Raw genomic sequence first — 22,909 nt, 5'->3', positions numbered from 1 at the left:
CCTACAAATTGATTTCAAGTGTAACTCCCTATCTTTGTAAGTGGTTGCTATGCTATTCTATATCATGGACCTAAATTTATAATCCTACAGACCCGACATACAAACTTGTGGTGCTCCACTTCAGCTATGTGAAACTGCCATGGTGAAATCAAAACCTCGGGCTTCAGGAAAGTCTGTGTTTTAGATTCTAAATGTAGCCTCCAAGTTTGGCTGTCAGATGTTATTGTTTTATTATTATTATTATTTTATTTAAATGAATAGAGACACAGTTTGCGCGAGTGAGGATGATATGTTTTGAGATGGCACAATAAAGAAATTCTAAGGAGAGGTTCTGGAGAGATCATTCCAGATGTTATTGTTTTATTATTATTATTATTTTATTTAAACGAATAGAGACACAGTTTGCTCGAGTGAGGATGATATGTTTTGAGATGGCACAATAAAGAAATTCTAAGGAGAGGTTCTGGAGAGATCATTCCAGATCCCGGACTGCTCCAGGAACTTTGTGCCAGAAGTTCATGAAACTTTACTATACTAGACTAAATATCATGGCTTGGCTTTTCTCCGCAGTTCTGCCTAGTGTTCTTTTAGTATTAATAGACTGTACATCGTTTTCCTGCTTTCTATAACTTGGAACCACCTGTGGCCTGTTATGGCTCCTTCATTTTCTTCCTACTTCATGGTCCCTTGCACAGTCACCTATGCCTGGGTATAGATGTGCAGGTGAATATTAATCTCTTACAAGGAGCAACAAGTATGAGAAGTACAGGGATTATTGCATCAAATACCACATAGGGAATTAGACTGCATTGAATTAAGCTCCTTCTTATTTGACCAAACCTATGATGACTTTTTTCTGGATGGTTGACTCTATGTTTTATTTATTCTCTATAGCAGTGGTCCCCAACTTTTTTTGGTAGCAGGGACTAGTTTCATGAAAAACAATTTCTCCATGGACTGGTGTGAGAGGGGATGATTTCAAGATGATTCTCATTAGGTGTGAGCAATCTAGATTCCTCACATGTGCAGTTCACAGTAGGGTTCACAGGCCTATGAGAATCTAATGACACCATTGGTTTGACAGGAAGCAGAGCTCAGGTGGTAATGCAAGCAGTAGGCAGTGGCTATAAATACAGGTGAAGTTTCACTGGCTTGCCTGCAACTCACCTGCTGTGCAGCCCAGTTCCTAACAGGCCACAGACCTTGTAATAGTTCGTGACCTGGGGGTTGGGGACCTATACTCTGTAGCATCAGCGTCTATTAAACAATATAGCACTGGTGAAATAAATGAAAGAGTTTGGAAATCCTAAAGGATTTCCACATATTAAGCTGTGGGCCTAAATAATTATCTTAATGATATTAATTGCTGTTATAAAGCCTGAACTGAAAGCAAAATTTAGGACTTTACGATAAATATGTACAGAAGCTCTGTTCTAATTTTTAAGATTAACTCACATGTCGTTGGAATGTTTTCAAGGAGACAACCAAGACAGTCTTAGAGTTATCAAAGATTTTGATTTAAGAAATTAAGGATCTATTATAACTACATAGTCTCAGACACTGAAAATTTTACAAAGCAATATATACTATCTCTAAAAAATAGGAGAGAGAAAACTGCTAGGAACAAAAATTCCTATAGAAAATAACTTTATAGAACTTTAGAGAAGGAAGGTTAGTGTAGATTAATATTTTAGTGATATTTTGCTGTAATGTTAATTATGGAAAAGTTAAAAATAAATAAAAATTATTTAAAATTCCTCTGTCCAGAAACAATGAATTTTAGTGTTTACGTATATATTTTCCAATCTTCCCATTATGTGTGTACACATCTACCACTTAAACAATTTTTAACATAGCAGTAGTTACTTATACAATAGACCTTTTCATATGATTGGTTACTATGCATTTTTCATTTATTCCATTCCTAATATTACTTTTAATAGCTGTATAGCATTCCACTATTTGAGCTCCCTAGGTGGCTCAGAGGTAAAAAATCTGCCTGTGGTGCAGGAGACATGGATTTGATCCCTCAGTCAGGAAGGTCCCCTGGGGGAGGACATGGCAACCCACTCCAGTATTCTTGCCTGGAGAATCCCACGGGCAGAGGAACTTGGCAGGCTACAGTCCATAGGTTCGCAAAGAGTTGGACATGAAGCGACTGAGCACACACATTCCACTACATGGATGTACATATCATTTATTTAATCAGCCCTCTATCATCAGACAAGGTTTTCAGTTTTTCACAGTTGTAAGTAAACCATGATAAGCACTTGCTTCTTAATCTTTGTGCAGATCTTTGATTATTTCCTTTAGATAAATTCCTAGATGTGAAATTTCTGGATCAAATAGCATTTATATCTTTTAAAGTTTTATATACATATTGCTAAGACAGCCTCCCAGGAGTTGTGCCAATTTTATTCTGTCTGTGGTAACATCTGAAAGTTTCCTTCCAAAAGAAACTTAAAGTGGTACCAGTTACTCTTCTCTGAGTCCTGTCTGGTCCACCAGTTACAGCAGACCCCACTGAACTCTTACCTTAAGGTTATACATAAACCTTTTTTAGGTCATTTATGCTTTAAATGAGACAGATGAAAGAATATAATTTGACAGTGGAATTAGAATGTATTCCTATCTTATTCCTGCTCTGTAAAAGTGTTCTGCTTACCCTGGACAAAAAAAAAGCAGACAAAGAAAAAGAAAGAAACAACAAAAAAATCCACCTCTTTATTTGGACTGATTGAGCAGTCCCAATGTGCTAGCACTGACCTGAACATGCAGGAGACATGAGTCCCGCCCTCTGAGACCATACAACTCCATGTACCATTATTCATAAGGCATTATGTGAATTGTGTTTAAGTGCTTGAACCATATGATACAGACAGACTACAGGATACCTGTGATCCACCCTTGTGGGAGGATTATGTGAATAAGTCTTAGTATTTGTGGAGTCAGGAAGAAGGAAAAGTGTGGCTATCTGCTTCAACTCTAGAATAATACCAAAAACTCAGAGGACTCCATACTGGGAAATCGACATAAGTGGTAAACTAGCAGTTGGTGATGAGTTGGAGACAGAAAAATCTACTTATTCCCATTTCTCCTATTGTGTCTCCTCCAAGGGAGTCTGTGCCACTTGGAAGAGCCAGTTTCCTCCATGTGGTAGCTTAGAGTTTCTAAGGCTTTCAGAACTGCTTAGGGAAAGGGTGTAGTATGAGGACAAGGGGAAATATTTGCAATTGGGCCTCTCATTAGTAATCAGAAAGGCTGTAGTGGACCTGGGACTTCCTGTAGGGTTGGAGTGCTAGTGTGCAGTGTCACTGGGCAAGGAGGTTTGATGGGGGAATGGGCTTCCCAGGTGGCTCAGCTGGTAAGGAATCTGCCTGCAATGCAGGAGACCCCGATTCAATTCCTGGGTCAGGAAGTTCCCCTGGAGAAGGGATGGGCTACCCACTCCAGTATTCTTGGGCTTCCCTGGTGGCTCAGATGATAAAAAATCCACCTGCGAGGCTGGAGACCTGAGTTGGGTTAGGAAGATCTCCTGGAGGAGGGCATGGCAACCCACTCCAGTATTCTTGCCTGGAGAATCCCCATGGACAGAGGATCCTGGCAGGCTGTGGTCCATGTGGTCGCAAAGAGTCAGACACGACTGAGTGAGATGGATACAGGATACAGGGTATTGCTTGACTGAGAATTAAAATGAGAGTCTGTAGTGGACTGCTTGGACCAGAAAGGCTTTCCCATGGTTACCCAATTAGCAGAAAGTGGCCTGAGTTAGAGGGACAGTTGTAACAGTGACATAAAAATTCCAAATAATCCTTCTGAATAGATATGCACACATTTAGAAAATGCATAATAAATGACATATAGTGAAAATGTAAACAAGCCATTTAATAACATTTTAATGCTTGATTCTGATCTCTTAATTAAAATGTGCATAAAAGAAAACAATGGTGGAACATCTGTGTGTGTTATTGGGATGGCAGGATTTATGCTGCACCCTGGGCTTTTTTGTTCATGTCTCAGTGTGAGCGAACACGGGAGAGTTTCCTCTGGGAGGCACAGATTTACCCATTTGAGCCCCACAGAGTCTGTGTTCCCACCCACTCCTCTTGGCTGTGGCTGTCTCCCTTGCCTTTCCTCTTACATTCAATACTGTATGGCTCATTCTCTGCTTAAATTAAACTACTCTGATCATTTGATCTGAAAGCCGCTCTTCACCCCACCCCTATAACCTGAAACCCTGACCTAACCCTGACTCAGCCCTGTTATCTCAGCAGCTGTACACAGCATTACCTAATGTTTTTGGCCTCGGTGAACAGTCTCTAAGAGCCTTGGGGAAAGCATGGCCCTTTGTATCTGTGACCTTGCAGCAGTTATTACTCAGCTGGACACTATGGGGTTTAGATGTTAGAGAGAGAAATTCTACTCACTCCTGCTGGTGAATTTTTTTATTACAAATCATTTGGGGGATGTATCCTGGAGCTTCATTTTGCCCAATCCTTAAATGAGAGTACCAGCAATCACAAAAGTCGAAGGTTATTAAGTACTTTAAGATCTTCCAGTGAAAATATTACTCCTTGAAGTGATTTTTTTTTTCCTATCATTACTTGGAATATACCTGATCACCAGAAAGTTTATCTTTGATTAAATGAACATAAAAAGTACTCCAGAAGAATTCTGTATCAGATCTACAATAGAAAGTCACAGCCAAAAGACTTTCTTAAACATACAATAATTAATATTTAATGCCCCTCTTTATTAGTAGGACATTGCACTGGGACTATCTCTAATCCTCATAATGTTCCTGAAAAATAGGTAGTTTTATTCTTCATTCCACAGGTGATGAAACAGATTCAGAGTTGCTTAAGTGGTGTGCCTATATTTATATTGCTAGCCAGCAGAAGACCTGGGATTCAGACAAGTCAGTCTCTGTTTCAAGGCCATAATCTTTCCACAAAATCAGACTCCATCATACGACAGCTCCCATTTCCTGTACACCCATATTGAGATGCTGTTCTGAAAGAGTTAACTAGAATATATCCTGTTTGTGACAAATGTCTGAAACTTGTTTTTATAACTTGGATGTAATTCACAAATAAAGAGTAATTATCAATATGTCACAGATGAAGAGCTGCACGTATGGATCGGTGTAATTTCTGTTCCCTTGGCTTATGGATGCAGTATGCCCCAGGGAGTTTCACAAATCCACATGGCATCTCCTTGTACCGGGTTCTGTGTGAACTGAACAAAGTGGAAAACTCCTGTGTATTGGGATAGCTCATGACTGGTTACCAGCTGAGGAAATATGTGTAAAATTACCTTACCATATGTAGACATGGTTTCTTTTCTGAATGTGTTCTGCACCATTCAGTGTAGGCAAAATACCAAGTATTGGTACTAGCTCTGTATTTCTTATTTATTTCTTTTTAATTGTGGGATAATTGCTTTCCAATATTGTGTTGGTCTCTGCCATACATCAGCATGAATCAGTCATAGGTATACTATGACCTCTGTCTTGAACCTCCCTCCCACCTCTCACCCCACCCCACCCCACCCATCTAGATTTTCCCAGAACACTGGTTTGATCTCCCTGAGTGGTCATATAGCTAATTCCCATTGGCTATCTATTTTATGTGTGGTAAGGTACCTGTTTCCATACTACTCTCTCCTTTCGTCCCACACTCTCCTCTCCCACTCCTGTGTCCAAAAGTCTGTTCTCTATGTCTGCATCTCCACTGCTACCCTGTAAACGGGTTCATCAGTACCATCTTGTGGTACATATACACAGTGAAATATTACTCAGCTAGAAACGAATGCATTTGAGTTGGTTCTAATTAGGTGAATGAACCTAGAGTCTATTATACAAAGTGAAGTATCAGAAAGAGAAAAACAAATATCGTATATTTGGAAAATATATCTGGAGTATATATTCCAGATATATATATGGAATCTAGTTTTGTACATCTTGATGGGTGCTTGTTTTAGAAGCGTTGCCCCAGGAGAGGAGAAAGAGGTGAGGGTGTCTGTCTTCCTTTTGCTATCTTCCTTTTGCTTTCTTGTGCCTCTGTTTCCCATCTGATCCCCTTCATCAGTTTGCTATAATCGTTTGGTGAAAATGACATCAAACATTCATAGACCAGAAGTTACTAAGACTTTAAATCACAGGAGACTCCCCATGGGATAATTTTTCGATCTGCCTTTTGCATGTTTCAGCTTCCAGCAGTGGATATGTACTGCATACTGGAGGCATGTAACTTATACCGGTTCCATTCTTTTTTACTGTTTTCTTAGTCTGAGAGAATCTCTGCTTTAGGCTTGTTATGTGTCTGAGACAGACCAGTTATTAGGTTTGTATGATGGTTAGGCTGTGGGGCCGAGAGGAAGTTCATAGGATATTGAGGTGTGTATTAAGAAAAGCATTATAATATAGTGGAAAAAACATGGGCCTCATAGTATCACAGGAGCTCAGCTCTTTTACTTATGAGCTGTGTCACTTTGAATGAGTTATTTAACCCACCAAGCCTGTTTTGTTTTGTTTTGTTTCTTAATCTGTAAGAATAATAATACCTGCTTTATAGAGATATTGTACAAATTAAATGAAATGGCACATTTGGTACAGTGATACAGTGCCTGACTCTGTAATGTTGGTTGCTTAGATTTCATGCAGCAAGGAAAGAGGAAACTAGAAAAGAGTGGAAATTAGAAGATGATATTGGGTTTGATCAAAATGTTTTCATTGTTTCCATTCAGCATAATAGAAGAGTGTCTAGAAGCTGCTGCTGCTGCTAAGTCACTTCAGTTGTGTCCGACTCTGTGCGACCCCATAGATGGTAACACACCAGGCTCCCCCATCCCTGGGATTCTCCAGGCAAGAACACGGAGTGGGTTGCCATTTCCTTCTCCAATGCATGAAAGTGAAAAGTGAAAGTGAAGACGCTCAGTCGTGTCCGACTCTTAGCGACCCCATGGACCGCAGCCCACCAGGCTCCTCCATCCATGGGGTTGTCCAAGCAAGAGTACTGGAGGCAGAGACCCCAGTTCTGTTTCCAGCTCTGCCACTGAAAAGCTGTAACATCTTTACTCTTAGCCTCGCAGTATCTGTTTTTCATCTTAAAAGTGAATAAATCAGAATGAATGCTCTCTACTTAGTTATATAGTTTTTCCTTCTGAAGACTTTTCTGCTTCCCAGAGTTGCACATAGCTGTCACTCAGCAGTGTGTAAAACCTCAAAGGCCAAGAGCCAAGGATCTAGACAGGCCTATTGCTGAGGTGTCCTTCTCGCCGTGCAGCTCTGTTCACATGTGCATTTATGTTCTTTGTATATTTGTCCTGTGTCTGAGTATGTATGCACCTGCATGCTTGTTGAAGTAAGCACACTAGCATACATTCATACATTTTTGTGGGTATGTGTGTTTATATATAACCTATATATATATACAGTATGTGTGTATATATATAAATATATGTCTGTGTGTATGAGAAACAGATGCTCTGTAGGCAGATAAAGCAGATAAATATAGATCCAAATAGAAGCAAAGTATATAAATATAGACCTTATATAGAGTGAACGCAAGCAGATCAGCACCATTTCATTATTGCTGGAAGTCTTTTTAATGAAAGAGGTGAAAATCAGTAACTGACATTGAAATTATTGATTGAACTACACTGTCAGATCGGAAGGCATGGTGTAAGGTAAGAAAATAACCTTTCTTTCAACTTTGAGGAGCAATTAGCAGGAAGATTTGTTACTTTTAATTATTTGATTTATGAAAGTTTTTAGATGCTATGTAGTGTGATGTTTTTAAAAGTACAGATATATCATCACCCTTCCTAAAAATACTACCAGAAAACAAAAAAATAATGCATAAGAAAAGAACACCTGTTCCAATCCTGAGAAAGGACTTGACAAAGGTGACAAGATTACTCTTCTTTGCAGGCTGTGATTGGCAGCTCTTTCCCATTTCTAGGTATGGACAGATGAGTTAGTTTCATTCTATGCTATTTTTCACAAGCCCCCTGAAGTCTTCAAGGAAACCCACATAAAGGAGATATTTTGAAGCATAAGGCCATAGTCACCATTGTTAAGTTATTTTCGTGGGACTGCGTGTGATTGTGTTTAGTGAGTATGTTGTGTGAGTAAAACTGGGCTTCCATCTGTTACTTTCATGTCACTGTTTGCACCAGTCAAAATAACTGGTTGCGAGTTTTGCTTTATTTTGTTTTGTTTTAGTGGGGAGGGTACTGTGAGTTATTTTGAGCAGGTTCGAGTTAACTGGGTAATTTTCTTTAATGTTGAAAGTTACATCTTGGTCATGAGTTTAAATACCATATGAAAATAAAGAATGCCTCCTCTTTCCTATAAATCTCACCTATTTCCCACAACAGATCATGTGACTTTTTCAGCATCATTATAAGAATATCCAGAGAAGCTCAGTTTTGAAGAAAGTCCCTGAAATTATGCAGATGCAAATCCTGCTTTTTCCTCACACCACAGAACTGTCAAAGTCCTTGTCATCGCTTTTCCTGTTGATCATTTTACTATTGCTTTTCCTTATAAAGGCAGGAAATGGGGGCCCAGAAGGTGGTCTAGTTCTCTCCTCTTCTGTGCTTCTTTGAAGCCAGAAGCTACTGTTTCTTCCTTCTTGCTCTCAAACACATTCAGGCTTGAGCAAGAAGAGGAGAGAAGGACAGAGCAAGGACTCTTGAGAACTTGAGAAAAAAATTAGTGCTGCCTAAGAGCTGTTCATTCTTCCTTTCAGGCCTGTTTTGCTTCTATTACTTTAACTTCCTCACCAAATTTTGACTTTAAACCTTTATTAAGAAAAGTGTCCCAGAGGTCTTGAGAATAATATGTCACACACACACACACACACACACACTAATACAGTTGTGAAAAATTCATTCCAAAAGTCTGTAGTGTGTGAAAAATGGAGTATGCTGCTGCTGCTGCTGCTGCTAAGTTGCTTCAGTTGTATCCGACTCCATGCAACCCCATAGACGGCAGCCCACCAGGCTCCCCCATCCCTAGGATTCTCCAGGCAAGAACACTGGAGTGGGTTGCCATTTCCTTCTCCAATGCATAAAAGTGAAAAGTGAAGGTGAAGTCACTCAGTCATGTCCAACTCTTCGCGATCCCATGGACTGCAGCCCACCAGGCTCCTCCATCCATGAGATTTTCCAGGCAAGAGTACTGGAGTGGGGTGCCATTGCCTTCTCCAAAATGGAGTATACTCTCCATTTTATTAATTATTTTCAAAGAATACTTCCTAGCAATGTGTAAAGTTGGTAAACTCAATAGTACTTCAAACTATAGACTTTTCAAAACTGCTCTTATTTATTTGATGTGTTCTAATGATATTTTCAACAAGTGTTTATTTATGAGTAAGTATGAAATGATATGTCTACATATAAAAGATTCAGTATAGAAAAGCAGACTTTTGAAAAATAACTGTTTGCCAGATTAACAGAAGAAAACTTTTTGTCTACACACACACACACACACACACACACACACACAAATTCCTTTTTTCTTGTTCTTTGCCTCTTTCCCTTTGTCCTGGCCTAACATATTCAGACTTTGCTTAGATTTTGTCAAGTACTTTATAGTAATTACCCAAAATTTTGGCAAGGAGTAAAAAAATGTATGCACACAAACATATATACACAATGTAGACTTACAGCATTATGGCTTATTTAGCTTAAATATTTTTGGACTAAAATTCTGAGGAAAGTTATGTATACACATACATATACATGCACACACACACACACACGCACACGAACACATGCTTCTCCTTTACTTATCCTTGGTTTTGTTCCTTCTCTCCTGGCTTATCAGATCCATTGTTTAGACTTTGTCAAGTACTTCATAGTACAATAATTATCATAAACTTTGGCATAAAGGAAAAATGTATATAACACACATAGGCACAAATATACATACATAGATACATCAATTGTTAATATGCAAATCATCAAATTTTATTATATTTTTTACCTTTATTCAGTATAAATCTTTAAAGGAATTTTTGAAAACACTCAAATATCTGGTGTGATTTAAAGATTCCTGAGAAATTGTATATTTCTTTACCTTTGATAAGGAACATTTTCCAGATATGAGTTTGGAAAACAAGGATTTGTCATAGCCAAGAGCAAAGCTAGACTCTATTTTTTTTAGGAGTCATTTATCCTTCCCACCCCCAGCTTGGGACTTTTAGTGGTTCTCATCATTGGTGTGGAGAATTTTCTCTTTGGTTAGATGGCTTTATATTCTGTTCCTGGCCTTGTGGTACATTACACTATGTATGAACCACTATGGGAGTCCAATAGGTCCTAACTCTTCTCACTGCAACTTTTTGATTAGCTGTGTCCTTAAGCAAGTTAAGCCAACAGCTCTGTAACTAGATTGCTAATCTATGAAACTCGCTGCTACTGCTAAGTCGCTTCAGTCGTGTCCAACTCTGTGCAACCCCATAGACAGCAGCCCACCAGGCTCCGCCATCCCTGGGATTCTCCAGACAAGAATACTGGAGTGAGTTGCCATTTCCTTCTCCAATGCATGAAAGAGAAAAGTGAAAGTGAAGTCGCTCAGTCGTGTCCAACTCTTAGCGACCCCATGGACTGCAGCCCACCAGGCTCCTCCGTCCATGGGACTTTCCAGGCAAGAGTGCTAGAGAATCTATGAAACTTAGGCCAGTCTTAATTCACAGGGGATTTGTATTAAATGAATGATATCATGGAAGGATGTAGCACACAATATGTATTCAATAAATGCTACTTTGCTTCTGGCCTATTAATTTTAACTTCTGTCTGGGACTTCCTCCTCCTGACCCTTCTCACCATTGTGGCTAGTTGCTAGAGACATAGGAATAAGGCATTTAAAATATTATTGATTATTATAGCTACCCTGGTAATAGGCTTACAAAGAAGGAGATCTAAGGAAACCACCAGGAATTTCTGCTTCCTGTAATTGTGATCTTTTCTAGTCAAGAAATAGAAATGGTAGACGTTTACCAAAGTATTGCCAGAATCCTATTCATTCCAATAAAGTGTAATGAAATATCTATCCAAGTGATGTACATTAAGCCTTTTGAAATAATAAAACATCCACTTACTGCCCATGCTTGTATCAGCTTCATATCCTTCTTTCCACAGTGGATGTTACTCACTTTCACTCACTGTAGATTAGTCTCCTTGATTAGCACCTACTCTTTTTTAGGGCGAGGTGTGCAGCCAGAAAGGGCTTCCTAGGTGGCCCAAGTGGTAAAGAACATGCCTGCTAATGCAGGAAACTTAAGTGATGCGAGTTCGGTCCCTGGGTTGGGAAGAACTCTGGAGGAGGAAATGGCAACCCACTCCAGCATTCTTGCCTGGAGAATCCCATGGACAGAGGAGCCTGGCAGGCCACGGTCCATGGGGTCACAAAGGGGTGGACACAACTGAAGTGACTTAGCACACATGCATGTGCAGTCAGAATTCAGATGACATTGTTATTGTTCAGTTGCTCAGTCATGTCCAACTCTTTGCAACCCCATGGACTGCAGCATGCCAGGCTTCCCTCAAGTTTGCTCAAGTTCATGCCCATTGATTTGGTGATACCATCCAACCGTTTCATTCTCTGTCGCCTCCTTCTCCTCCTGCCTTCTATCTTTCCCAGCATCAGGTCTTTTCCAATGATTTGGCTCTTTGCATCAGGTGGCCAAAGTATTGGAGATGTCATTGAAATGGCTAAATAGTTGCTGTATACCTTCTTTGTTAAGGAATAAGCAGCAGGGGCGGGGGGGGGAACACCTCTCACTCTAAGATATCTAGAGCTGCATTTCAGCCTAGAGCCAATCATTTTAACTGAATTGTAAACCCCACAGGAGTTAAGCTTTATAAAGGAAACAATGACACAATCTAAATGATTCTTGCAGCAATGTCCCTGTTATACAGAGATCTCTTTATCGGATCTAAGCTCACTCTGAACCTCCTCAGACTTTACTTTCTGTGTATCTGCAGATTCAGTATGCAACTCTCTGTCTTTTTTTGGCATTGAGAGTTTGGCCAGTGTCATTAAACCACATTAAGTCACTAGGACTTCTCTAGATCTCTTCCTGCTATGCCGCAATCAGTCTCAAAATAGTTGTGACTGTGGAATAGAAAGAAAGAAAAGGAAACAGAAAGGTGACCTGATGTGATAGAAAAAAAGAGTGGTCGTGTCTGGAGATTGTGAGCCTTTGCTCTGTATCTTGAATGAGATTCCTATAACACAAGGCCCACTGTCCTCCCCAGCAGTTTGTAACACAGGCAGAGTCTATCGCTGTAGGTTACCCTCAGGTTGTCAGGACCTTGTTTCAGTTTATAAAACATTTAAATGTATACCAAATACCTATTCATTGTATAGTGCTAAATCCAAACTTTTTCATCCTTTAAGATTTCTGAGACTCTCAAAACACATTTAAAAAAAGAAATCATTTTTATGAAGAAGACTAATAAATAAACATAGAAGCAGATAAAAAGTGAGAAAAGGGGAAGAATTTAAAGCCAGTGTGTATAAGTCACTCCGTCGCGTCTGACTTTTTGTGACCCCATGAATTATAGCTCACCAGTCTCCTCTGTCCGTGGAATTCTCCAGGCAAGAAGACTGGAGTGGGTAGCTATTTCCTTCTCCAGGAGATCTTCCCAACGCAGGAACTGAAGCTGGGGCTCCTGCATTGCAGGCAGATTCTTTACCATCTGAGTCACCAGGTAAAGCCAGGTACAGAGAGAAATGAGTGAGAAAGTAAGAGAGACTGAGTCCAAAGGTCTAAAGAATAAGGAGGAAGAAAAAAGGGAGGAAGAGGAGACTCAGATTAAAGATGGAAAATTATAAGATAGCTTTGAGGGGAACATTTTACATAATGTAAGTAGTCTTTATCTTATAAAAAATCTTTTGAAATCTCTCTTTATAGCATTTAAAATAAGATTGACTTTATGCAACTTTGACTTACCCTGTCCTGTGGAGAAATGAACTGTGAGCCTTAAGGTACAAGTCTCAGCTCTGTCTCAAAATATAAACTCCTGAGAAAATTACCTTCTGAGCTTCATAATCTTCACACACAAAGTGAGGGGTCCAGGCATATTCTCATCCACTTTTAATAATCCAGTACATGAAACAGCACATGGAATGATCTTGTTGACCTGCTGCTTGGATGCTTGATGAAGGAAATTCTGACTTAGATTAGATCATACTAATGATTAAAAAAATAAAAAAACCTTCGGAAGTTTTTACTGATTTGTACAAGCTTAGTCCCAGATGAGTTAATAAGAAGGTAGCCCCACTTTATAGAAAGTACTATGGCTACCATTGCCAAACACACTTAGTTAAATCTTCAACTGAAATATTATACTTGCAACTCTTTCTCTAAAGGTCTTATTCACCAATTAGCTGAAAGATGGCATTTCTGACTTTCTAATCCAGAAATTTAAAACTCCTATGTAACCAAGAAAATGGAAATCAGTACATTCTTGGTTGCCCTTCTATTAATTTAAATTTGCATAACCTAATCAAAACTCAACCTGCCTTGCCCTTCAACAAAAAGCTATATTTTCCCCCATTACTAAATAGCTACATTCTTCTCAGGATTTTTTAAAAGATGAATTATGTTGCTATCCCATGACTTTTCCTTTAGAATGTGTCCATGGAAATTAAAATGGATTTTTCTGTGCCTAAGACTGAAATGAAAAATAGTCCAAAGGGATGGTGGAAATGAACACAAAACTTTGCTGATATTACTAGTATTACAATTTTGTTAAGCTTTGTTTCTAATAAAACGAAGCTAAAGTCAACTGATCCCCAAATAACTGTTTGACACTTTATCTACATCATTATTTTGTGTCTACAGTCTAAGCATAGCCTAAGATTTCCTGTAAATCTTTGGCCTATGTTTTCTGAGGCTTTTCTAGTATACTATTCCTACTGGGCTGTTTCTTCCATAACCATTTTACTGTTTCAACAAGTATTGCTGAACATAGAGAATGTGCCAAGCACTGTGCTAGGTGCTAGGTATCAGCTGTGTGCACACGACTGCCAGTCATTGAGTCATCCTTGAAAAATGGGTGGAGTAGGCATCTATTTTTATTTTCTAAGCTGAAATGGGAGAAAAGAGAACATTGGAGGATCAGAAATGTAACCTCAAACTCTTATTCTTTCCTTTAGGTGACCTCCTATGATTTTTTTTCTAGTCACCATTTACAAACACACTCAAGAAGGGTAGTGCCTTGCTCTCTAACTGGCTGCTAATAAAGAGAATTTCTATTTATTTTTATCACGTTAGTGATTGTCCTCAGCCATAGGAGGGCACTCAGGTACGGGATGGTCCCGTGCCTAGCAGCACAGTCAACTTCACCCATACTTTCTAGCCTCAGCTTTGGGAACTCATTATGTGGCACAAGAAGTATCAGACAGGCTCAGAGGACTGGAGATGTCTGTAGTCATCCAGATCAAAAGTTAATTTTAGGTGCTCTCCATAAGCACAATATTAGAAATTATTGAAATTTCTCTTACAAGCATCTTCATCAGTTTAGAATCTTCTCTCATTGACCGTTTCTCTTTCATTGCCCTATATTGGGCTGTTCTGTTTAGTCAAATAATGTGTATATACTTTCTTCCAGGGCTTCCCTGGTGGCTCAGCTGGTAAAGAATCTGCCTGCAATGTGGTAGACCTAGGTTCGATCCCTGGGTTGGGAAGATCCCTTGGAGAAGGGAACAACTACCTACTGCAGTATTCTTGCCTGGAGAATTCCATAGACTGTATAGTCCATGGGGTCTCAAAGAGTCGGTCAGACACGACTAAGCGACTTTCACTTATACGTTCTTCCAAAGTAAAATAATGACCTATTCAAAGATTTCCATATGCATTCTTCATGTATTTTTAAAAGGGAAGGGTAACATTGAAGATATTTCTCTCTACCCTGGTGATATCTCTGTGTGTTTTTCAAATGATATTTGCTATTAAGTAAACTAGTTAGGCCATAGCATTGGCTAGCACAGGTATGGATTCCCAGAGGTATCGAGAGAATGACAACAGCAGCATATGGAGAAGTCTGACAGTGTGGTGGAATTGCTTTTAAGTGATTTGACACATTAGTACTTTCAGGCACTCTCCTGCCAGTAATCCTCATTAGACATACGATCAGAATATTGGGGTCACTAACTCAAATCCGTTTTTCTGAGACCTGAACAATAACTGAAAATCAGAGCTGAAGGTAATAAGAATGAAACTATTCCAGATATTAGAACTGTTTCTCTAGTTGACTCTTACTCTCTCCCCTCTGTTTGGTCCTTTTTTCCTCTCCCTGTCTCTCTTTCTCTTTTTTCTTCCCTGCCTTCCTGCTCCTTTCTTTTTAGTGTTCTGAATTCATTAGATGGCATAGTGTAAATCAATAGTAAACGCTAACCGCCTACTCTGTACTCAGTTACGCAACATCGCATAACCGGTACACAGAGACAAAAAGGGAAAAAGCACACACAGCCTTTACATTCAAAAGCTCTTGCATAATTTTACTTTTCCACAGCCAAAAAGAAAAAAAAAGGAAATAACAGATGGGGAAAACTTACAGTTTTTTTTCCCTTTTTTCAGACTGTAGAGAAGGGAGTTAGCTAACATTCATGACCATTTCTAGTTGCCCTGAGCTGCAGCAAAACATCCCATAATTGTCAGTGCCTTCACTGGCTTTAGAACAAGATTTTGTGACCCTCCATGCTGTGGTAAATTTTCCAGGTAACATAAGACTAAAATTATTCTGAGGTGTTTAATGCTGACTTGGTTTTTACTTATTTTGTGAAAAATCAACAACATTTAAAGTAAGAAATGAATTTTAAAATAGAAAGGATAAGGAAGACAGCTGTGCGTGTGTATGTGTGTGTTTTCATTTGAAATGTATCCTGATGTAATATTTATGTAAAAAGCTGGTTATATAAACCCTGTCTTTCTCTCGCTTTTTACTTTGGGGGCTGGATAAAGCCCTACAGTTTTTTTCTCATGACAAAGTATATTCAAACCTCAAAGTCTTAATGAAAGAGAAAACAACTAGATGCTACAGTAGACACTTAATTCGAACTCCCTACAGAATTCATCCCTTAAACAACAGATCCATTTAAGAACTTGTAGTTTCTGGAACTCTCATTTAAAAGTTTCTGTCGCACTATTCCCTGGAACACCTTTGGATCGTTGCACTGCCTTTAAGTCTCCAACGTATAATAAAGTTTTTTTGTTGTTGTTCTTCACTTCTTTCCTACACCCCCTACTTTTTCACTGGAATAACTCCCTTCCCAAAGGGGAACATGGTGAGATTTGTAGGAGGTTTATCAGTCTTCCTTCCCTGTTACAAATTTTGTTTCACTTAACTGGCTGATGTCCTCTGGGCACCAGGCATTTGTCTGATGAGGGAGTTTAGAGGTCTTTGGAGGTTTGTTTTGTTCTTCCCTTTCAGCTTCTGCCTATCAAATGGTTCTAAAATAGATACAAAATGCTAGTGAGCACAGCATTAGGTACTCTGAGGTTTATGCCAGAGGAAAGTAAGATCAGGTATGTGCTAGTAGTTCTGAAGGTTCTTAATGCAATCAGGAAAGGTGAAACGGGGCCGGAGAGAGGATGGATCTGAGTAGGAACTGCTGAAGCTCTTGATAGCTGTGTGTTTGGCATCAGTATCATTCCTTTAGATCATGCTTTACTTCTGGATGGTAAGGCCGTACGGAATTGGTTCATTTGATTTACTAAAGGAGGAAGGTAGATTTTTCTCTACTTTTCATAAAAGATTCAGGCTATTTCCTAGTTTGTTTGACTTTCTCTTAAATGTTCGCTATTGCATTTTAGATTCCTTTTGTATGGAAAAGCCTGGTGCATAAAGATAAAAATCAAAGCCAGGAGAGTTTTGTCTGGTTTTTCAGGTTTCATTATCTAAATGTGTGGTTCACTGTTGCGACAACTGAATGATCAAGATCACTGGGGTTGTAGTATCTCTGTATGTATGAAGACATGGGTGCATCTTTTGTTGTCTGAATAGGAGTAAGGATTAAGCTAACATATGTTTTTAAAGTATTTCGTAAATACATTTCCTTTCCAATTTTTTTCCTTGAAAGAATCTATAGTTCAGACAGATTTGTTTGTGAAACATAATGAAAATTGGTCACAATATTCTAGTCTTTAAGCAAGATATTCACATATATATTTATGCATATATCTTTTCTGTGTACAGTGTTGTGTTAGTTTCAGTTATACAGCAAAGTGATTTAGTTATATATAATTCTTTTTAAGATTATTTTTCCTTATAGATTATTATAAAATATTGAGTATAGTTCCCTGTTACTGTGCAGTAGGTCCTTGTTGGTTATCTACTTTATATATAGTAGTGAGTATATATTAATCCCCAAATCCTAATTTATCCCTTTCCCCTTTGGTAACCATGTTTATTTTCTATGTCTTTGCATCTATTTCTGTTTTGAATATAAACTCATGTGTATCATTTTTTTTTAAGATTCTATATATAAGTGATATCATATGATATTTGTCTTTTTTAGTCTGGCTTACTTCACTTAGTATGATAATCTCTAGGTCCATCTGTGTTGCTGCAAAAGGCAATATTTCATTCTTTTTATGAGTGAATAGTATTTCACTGTATAAATATACCATATCTTTATCCATTCATCTGTCAATGGACATTTAGGATGTTTCCATGTCTTGGCTATTGTAAATAGTGCTGCTATGAACATTGGGGTGCATTAATCGTTTTGAATTGTGGTTTTCTCAGTTGTAGCTAAGTGTGGATTCCAATAGGCAGTTTTGTATGTGTGTTCTTGATTATCAAATTGAATACTGCACCATGTAAAATGTTTCTTTATAATGTAATTTTAACATGATTAATCATCTGTAGCCAAATACTTAGTTTTGGTCTACAGTTCTGTATACAAGGAATCATTTAGAATACCCTGATTTTCAAATGGGTTTGCCTGAATTTGGATGAAACGTTATTCCTCCATGGAGGAGCATTTTCTTGATTGTCAAAAATATTTGGAGCTATCTGGTTATCAAAAGAGTAGGGAAAACGTCTTTGAGTAAAACATATTTGGACTTTTTCCTGCCTCAGTTTATCAGAATAACTTTCAATTCCCTCTCAGTAGATTTTTGCGCTCTGTGAAACATACTTAGGACAGAATTGACCTTGCAATGCCCCATTAATTCCAGCTGCTTTGGAACAGCACTCTTTTTTGGTTGTAACCGCGGCCCTGGGAACTTGTAAGCTACTTCTAGTTTTTTTCTGCAATATGGGATCCAGGCCTAGGAAGGGTTGACAAGCCTAAACTTTCTATTTCCAGGCATACAGGAAGATAGGGCAAAATTTAAACTTCTAATTTTTCAGGAGTCCTTAACAACTCTTAGGGTAAACCTGGCTTCTCTTTGCTATTGGCAATAGTAATGCTGCTGCTGCTGCTAAGTCGCTTCAGTCATGTCTGACTCTGTGCGACCCTACAGACGGCAGCCCACCAAGCTCCCCCATCCCTGGGACTCTCCAGGCAAGAACATTGCAGTGGGTTGCCATTTCCTTCTCCAATGCATGAAAGTGAGGTCGCTCAGTTGTGTCCGACTCCTAGCGACCCCATGGACTGCAGCCTACCAGGCTCCCCCGTCCATGGGATTTTCCAGGCAAGAGTACTGGACTGGGGTGCCATTGCAATAGTAATAGATATTTTTAAATGTTGCAACAAGAACCTCAGTCACTAACTTATACTCTTTCAACAAGAATCACTCTAGTTGTGCCCAGCACATAGTAACTGCTTTAGGAATATTTTACCTAAATATTTTGGTGAGCTGCAGTGACTGTCCCCTCTTAGTGCATATGCAAGTAAGCAGTAAGCCATGATAGTAATAAAGGGGTCAGATGATATCAAATACAGTGTTCTTCAAATTTCAGTCAAGGGCGACCACCCCATTTTATAAGAAAGCCCTTATTATCCTGTCTCTATCTTTTCTTAAAAAATAACAAATTGCAGAAAGAAATTTTATATCTTTCCTGGAGGTCCTTTTTAATGGTCAGTGATACACAGACCATTGGATCGTTTAACAAACATAATTTTGAGCAAGGTACTTTAGGGATCCTTATTGAGTTTCATATGCAGATGTGTTAGGGCCATATGATTATGGGTCTCAAATATACTCCTCTTACACTCTGCCACAGGGTCTTTTGAATCTTGACTTTACTCACTTTCCTTAGGCAATTAGTTTTTAGGCTTCTTTTATTTATATAAGTCATAGGATGATGACAAGTTTTATACAGAATTCTTCTTTTATAATGTTTCCTTATCTTTAGCTACAGTAACTCCTGATCTTTCTAAATCGATTTTGGCTTAAGTTATCATTCTGGTTATTTTCAGGGCTTCATTCTGATGGTGATACTGTGGGTGGGAGGTGATCTCAGGTAAAACCATCTATGGCATCTCCATTATAAAAGCAGTGGAAAGACCTCCATGTGGAATTGTTGATAGACCTGCTGCTTGTTAGGGAAGCAATTTTTAAAATGCAGATTATATAATATTTGGGGATTTTGCTGCTCCGCAGTAGAAGCTTTTTAAATGTTAATTTGGGGTTTGTTTTGTTGCTCTGTGACTTAGCATAAAAGGTTTTGGTTTTAAAAGGTTTCAGTTCACTCATTGCAGTTGTCTTACAGGACTTGGAATATAATGCTATACATTTATTTATACACATGAAAGAGGATAAGGCCAGTAACTCACAACTCATGAAACCAGGGGTAAATAATCCATAGCTTGTTCCACCACTGTTGCCACAATATTTATATCCAGAACACAAGGAACAAACAACCCCAAACAAGGAGAAACCAGTTTGTTTTTATTTACAAAATGTTTAATCAAAAGTACAGTGAAGTTCAAATGAAGCTGCAAATCCTGGTGGTTCACAATGGTTTGATTTATTTTTTTAAACAGACCATGGATAATTAACCATAAAACATAACTTTCTCAACACAAGTTACAGTGAATTACAGCAATAGGCAAGTCATTCACAACTGGTTGCAACTGGTTAGAGCCTTAAAGTTAAAACACACAGGCAAATACAAAAGCCCTTTCTCGGGGTGCAGTTGTATTTTCATTCCCAAAGGGGAGCATCCTTTATTTTTATATAGTGTCAGTATGTCAGTGTCCTGAGTGAGAAGTAAATGTGTTATTTTCTATGATTGCCATGTTGTTATACATTTTACCTATACCTAGCACTAATGGTATTCTTTTCATTTCAGAATGCTTCACTATCACTAACTGGATATTCCTCGTGACATTGCTGTCTGGTAAGCAACTTTTCATTATCTCTAAACGGCGGCCCAAAATATTGAGGTGCAAAGAAGTCAAGTATATTTCTCCCAACCTCAGAAAGAATTAGACCTAAAGCTGTGGCGAGTCCACCACCTCAAATGCTAAATTTGAACAGAAAGTATTTTGACACTGGTGAAGGGTACCTGTTCCATTTCCTATTTATTCATTTGAAATACCATCATTTAGAATGGTAAGAAACATGATCTTAAGCACCTATCGTCACAGAGTTCAGCAAACAGTTTACACTGATTTCGCTGCGCGGGGGAGGAAGTATTCAAAGGACTTGCTTGAAAAACTCTTCAGAGATAATATATGTCTATTTCCAAAGGAGTCCCCTGAGTGGACAGAGAAGGTGATTTGATGAAGCTGAGCATGGATGTTTCTATGTGGAACACTGGGTGTTTTTGCCTTATGCAGACAAAATTCTCCAAACATATTTTACGATGTTTTGAATTACCTGCTATTATTTGATGATATGCTACAAATGTGAAATGCATTTGCTTCATGTGAATCGATGATTGCTCCTGGGTATACCCACAAACGCAAGGGACATGAACAACCCTCACCACTACCACCACCATTACCAGTTAAGTAAGAGGATCAACATCAAGGCTGCAAGGGAACCTAGGTTTGAAACGAGGTCTGTGTGTCTTGTGGTGAGAATTTGTAAAGTTTTAAAATTGAGAATTTCAAGAATTCTTGAGAGTTCAGTGGCTGGGAGGAGAGTGCAGGTCTGGACTGAGGGAATATTGGTAGAACATCATCAAGACAGGACCTGAAAGAGTTGAGTGTACTAGAGATTAGCCTGCATAGAAATGCGCTGACAGTTATACCAGAGAGGGAAGAGTGAAAGGGTGACTTGCCTGGCATCTGAATATATTCTGCCTGGCCCCGGCCAGGCCTATTTAGTTATATGAACATCATATTCTCCAAAATTTTAGCACCTATACTCTTGACTTCTGTTTGTGTGAATGTGCATAAGATGAGGAAAATAATCTCTTGGGTAATAAAGACAGCTTTCTAGCAGAGACTTTCCATATCTATTGCACATAATCTACAGATGTCACTGTATTTTTGTTTCTAGTTCTATTGTACATCTATCTGTACAATAGATAGGCCCCTGTGCCTGTGTGCCTTACTCCAGTTTATCCTCAGAATACTTAAAGAGCCTCAAGTCAGTTTCCCATAGCTAGACCACCTGCTATACACCCAGATCCGCAAGGATGAATGCTTCATTTTTGTTTCTTCTTTATTTTTGTTTCTAGTTCTATTGTACATTTATCTGTCTCTCTGAAGGTACCCATCTTGCCAGTGAAGGGCACAAGCCTTTAGGTTCTAACTCCCTACTCTCACTTCAAACTTTGCTTGTTATGCTGCCCGAAAAGAAACTTGTATCGGTGTGAATGTTTAGAACTCAAGAGAGAGGCTCATTGGGTAATTCCCTTTGCATTCATTGTGAAATGATCTCATCACAAAATGGCCTGAATTTCACACTTTTTCTGGCTTGCAAAGAAACCAGTTCCTCTCCTATCTCTATCCAACACACAGAAACCTCTTTATGTTTCTGTGATCAGATAAAATCTGATGGGTGTGTTTCACATCTAGGTATGTAGATTTAAACTATCAGGGCAATGCTGGGTGTTTGTAGATTCTCTGTTTTAGTAAATGAAAAGCTCCTTCGGAAAGGAGAGCACATCTTATCCACTAATGAATAAATATTTATTTTCATTTTAAAATGATACATGCTTATTAAAAATAATTTGAAAAAACACATTGGAGTAAAATGAAGAAAAATTAAAGTAATTATTTCTATAATTTAAATCCAACCATTAATAACCATTTGATATATTTCTTTACTCTCATTTTCCCCTGAGGATATATTTTTTAAAACGTGCTGTAATCATACTTTCCATATAATTTTATGTCCTGCCTTCAAAATTTAACCTAAGAATTCTACGTGTAATTACATAGTCCTTATAACCATCATTTTAAATAAATATATACTGTTTCTGAAGAAGAATAGCTTACTTCACCTAAATGTCCAAGAATATTTTATTTTTGTTTTTATGTTTTGTTTCCATAATCTTATGTATAAAAAGTAAATGAATCAGTCAATAAATTATGAGTAAATGAAAGTTCAAATCAGTATAAATTTTTAAATTGTTTATATGAGCAGTTTTAAATACCCGAGTGTAGGCAGATCGCTACTGTGAATCCCATGTACTCATGACCCAGCTTGCACAGTGACTAAACCCATGGCCTATTGTTTCCGGTGCTACCTCCACGTTTTTCTGAAGCAAACCCCAGTCATTATAGCATTTAGCCCATCAATATTTCAGGCCCATTTGAACCTTCTACGTTTTAATGTTAAAAACATTCAGATCATTATATACAGGAATATTTTTCTTCTGAGTATTACTGTCATATTTTCTGAAATGTAAACACTGATCATAAGATCTCAGACATGTGTTTCATAACATTTTTATGCACATCTGTAAGCCAAAGGGCAATTTAGTTGACTACAGAGTTATTTTACAAGTTTAGCTAGGTTTCTTGGATGAGATTTTTTGG

At 38.4% G+C, this 22,909-nt stretch overlaps 1 protein-coding gene across 9 annotated transcripts in view; it reads left to right on the top strand.

Annotated features, from left to right (window-relative positions):
- ZBTB20 (zinc finger and BTB domain containing 20) overlaps positions 1-22,909 on the top strand; it is an 848,072-nt gene that overhangs the window by 446,958 nt on the left and 378,205 nt on the right. For all 9 annotated transcript variants that reach the window (XM_018040121.1, XM_018039867.1, XM_018040637.1 and 6 more), the window contains one exon: positions 20,266-20,313. The gene's annotated coding sequence lies outside the window, so the exon portion shown is untranslated. The remainder of the gene's footprint in view (positions 1-20,265; positions 20,314-22,909) is intronic.

Source organism: Capra hircus, chromosome 1 (genome assembly GCF_001704415.2).
Source record: "Capra hircus breed San Clemente chromosome 1, ASM170441v1, whole genome shotgun sequence".
Taxonomy (NCBI): domain Eukaryota; kingdom Metazoa; phylum Chordata; class Mammalia; order Artiodactyla; family Bovidae; genus Capra; species Capra hircus.
The sequence above is the reverse complement of the archived record's forward strand: the minus strand, read 5'-3'. Positions and strand labels throughout refer to the sequence as shown.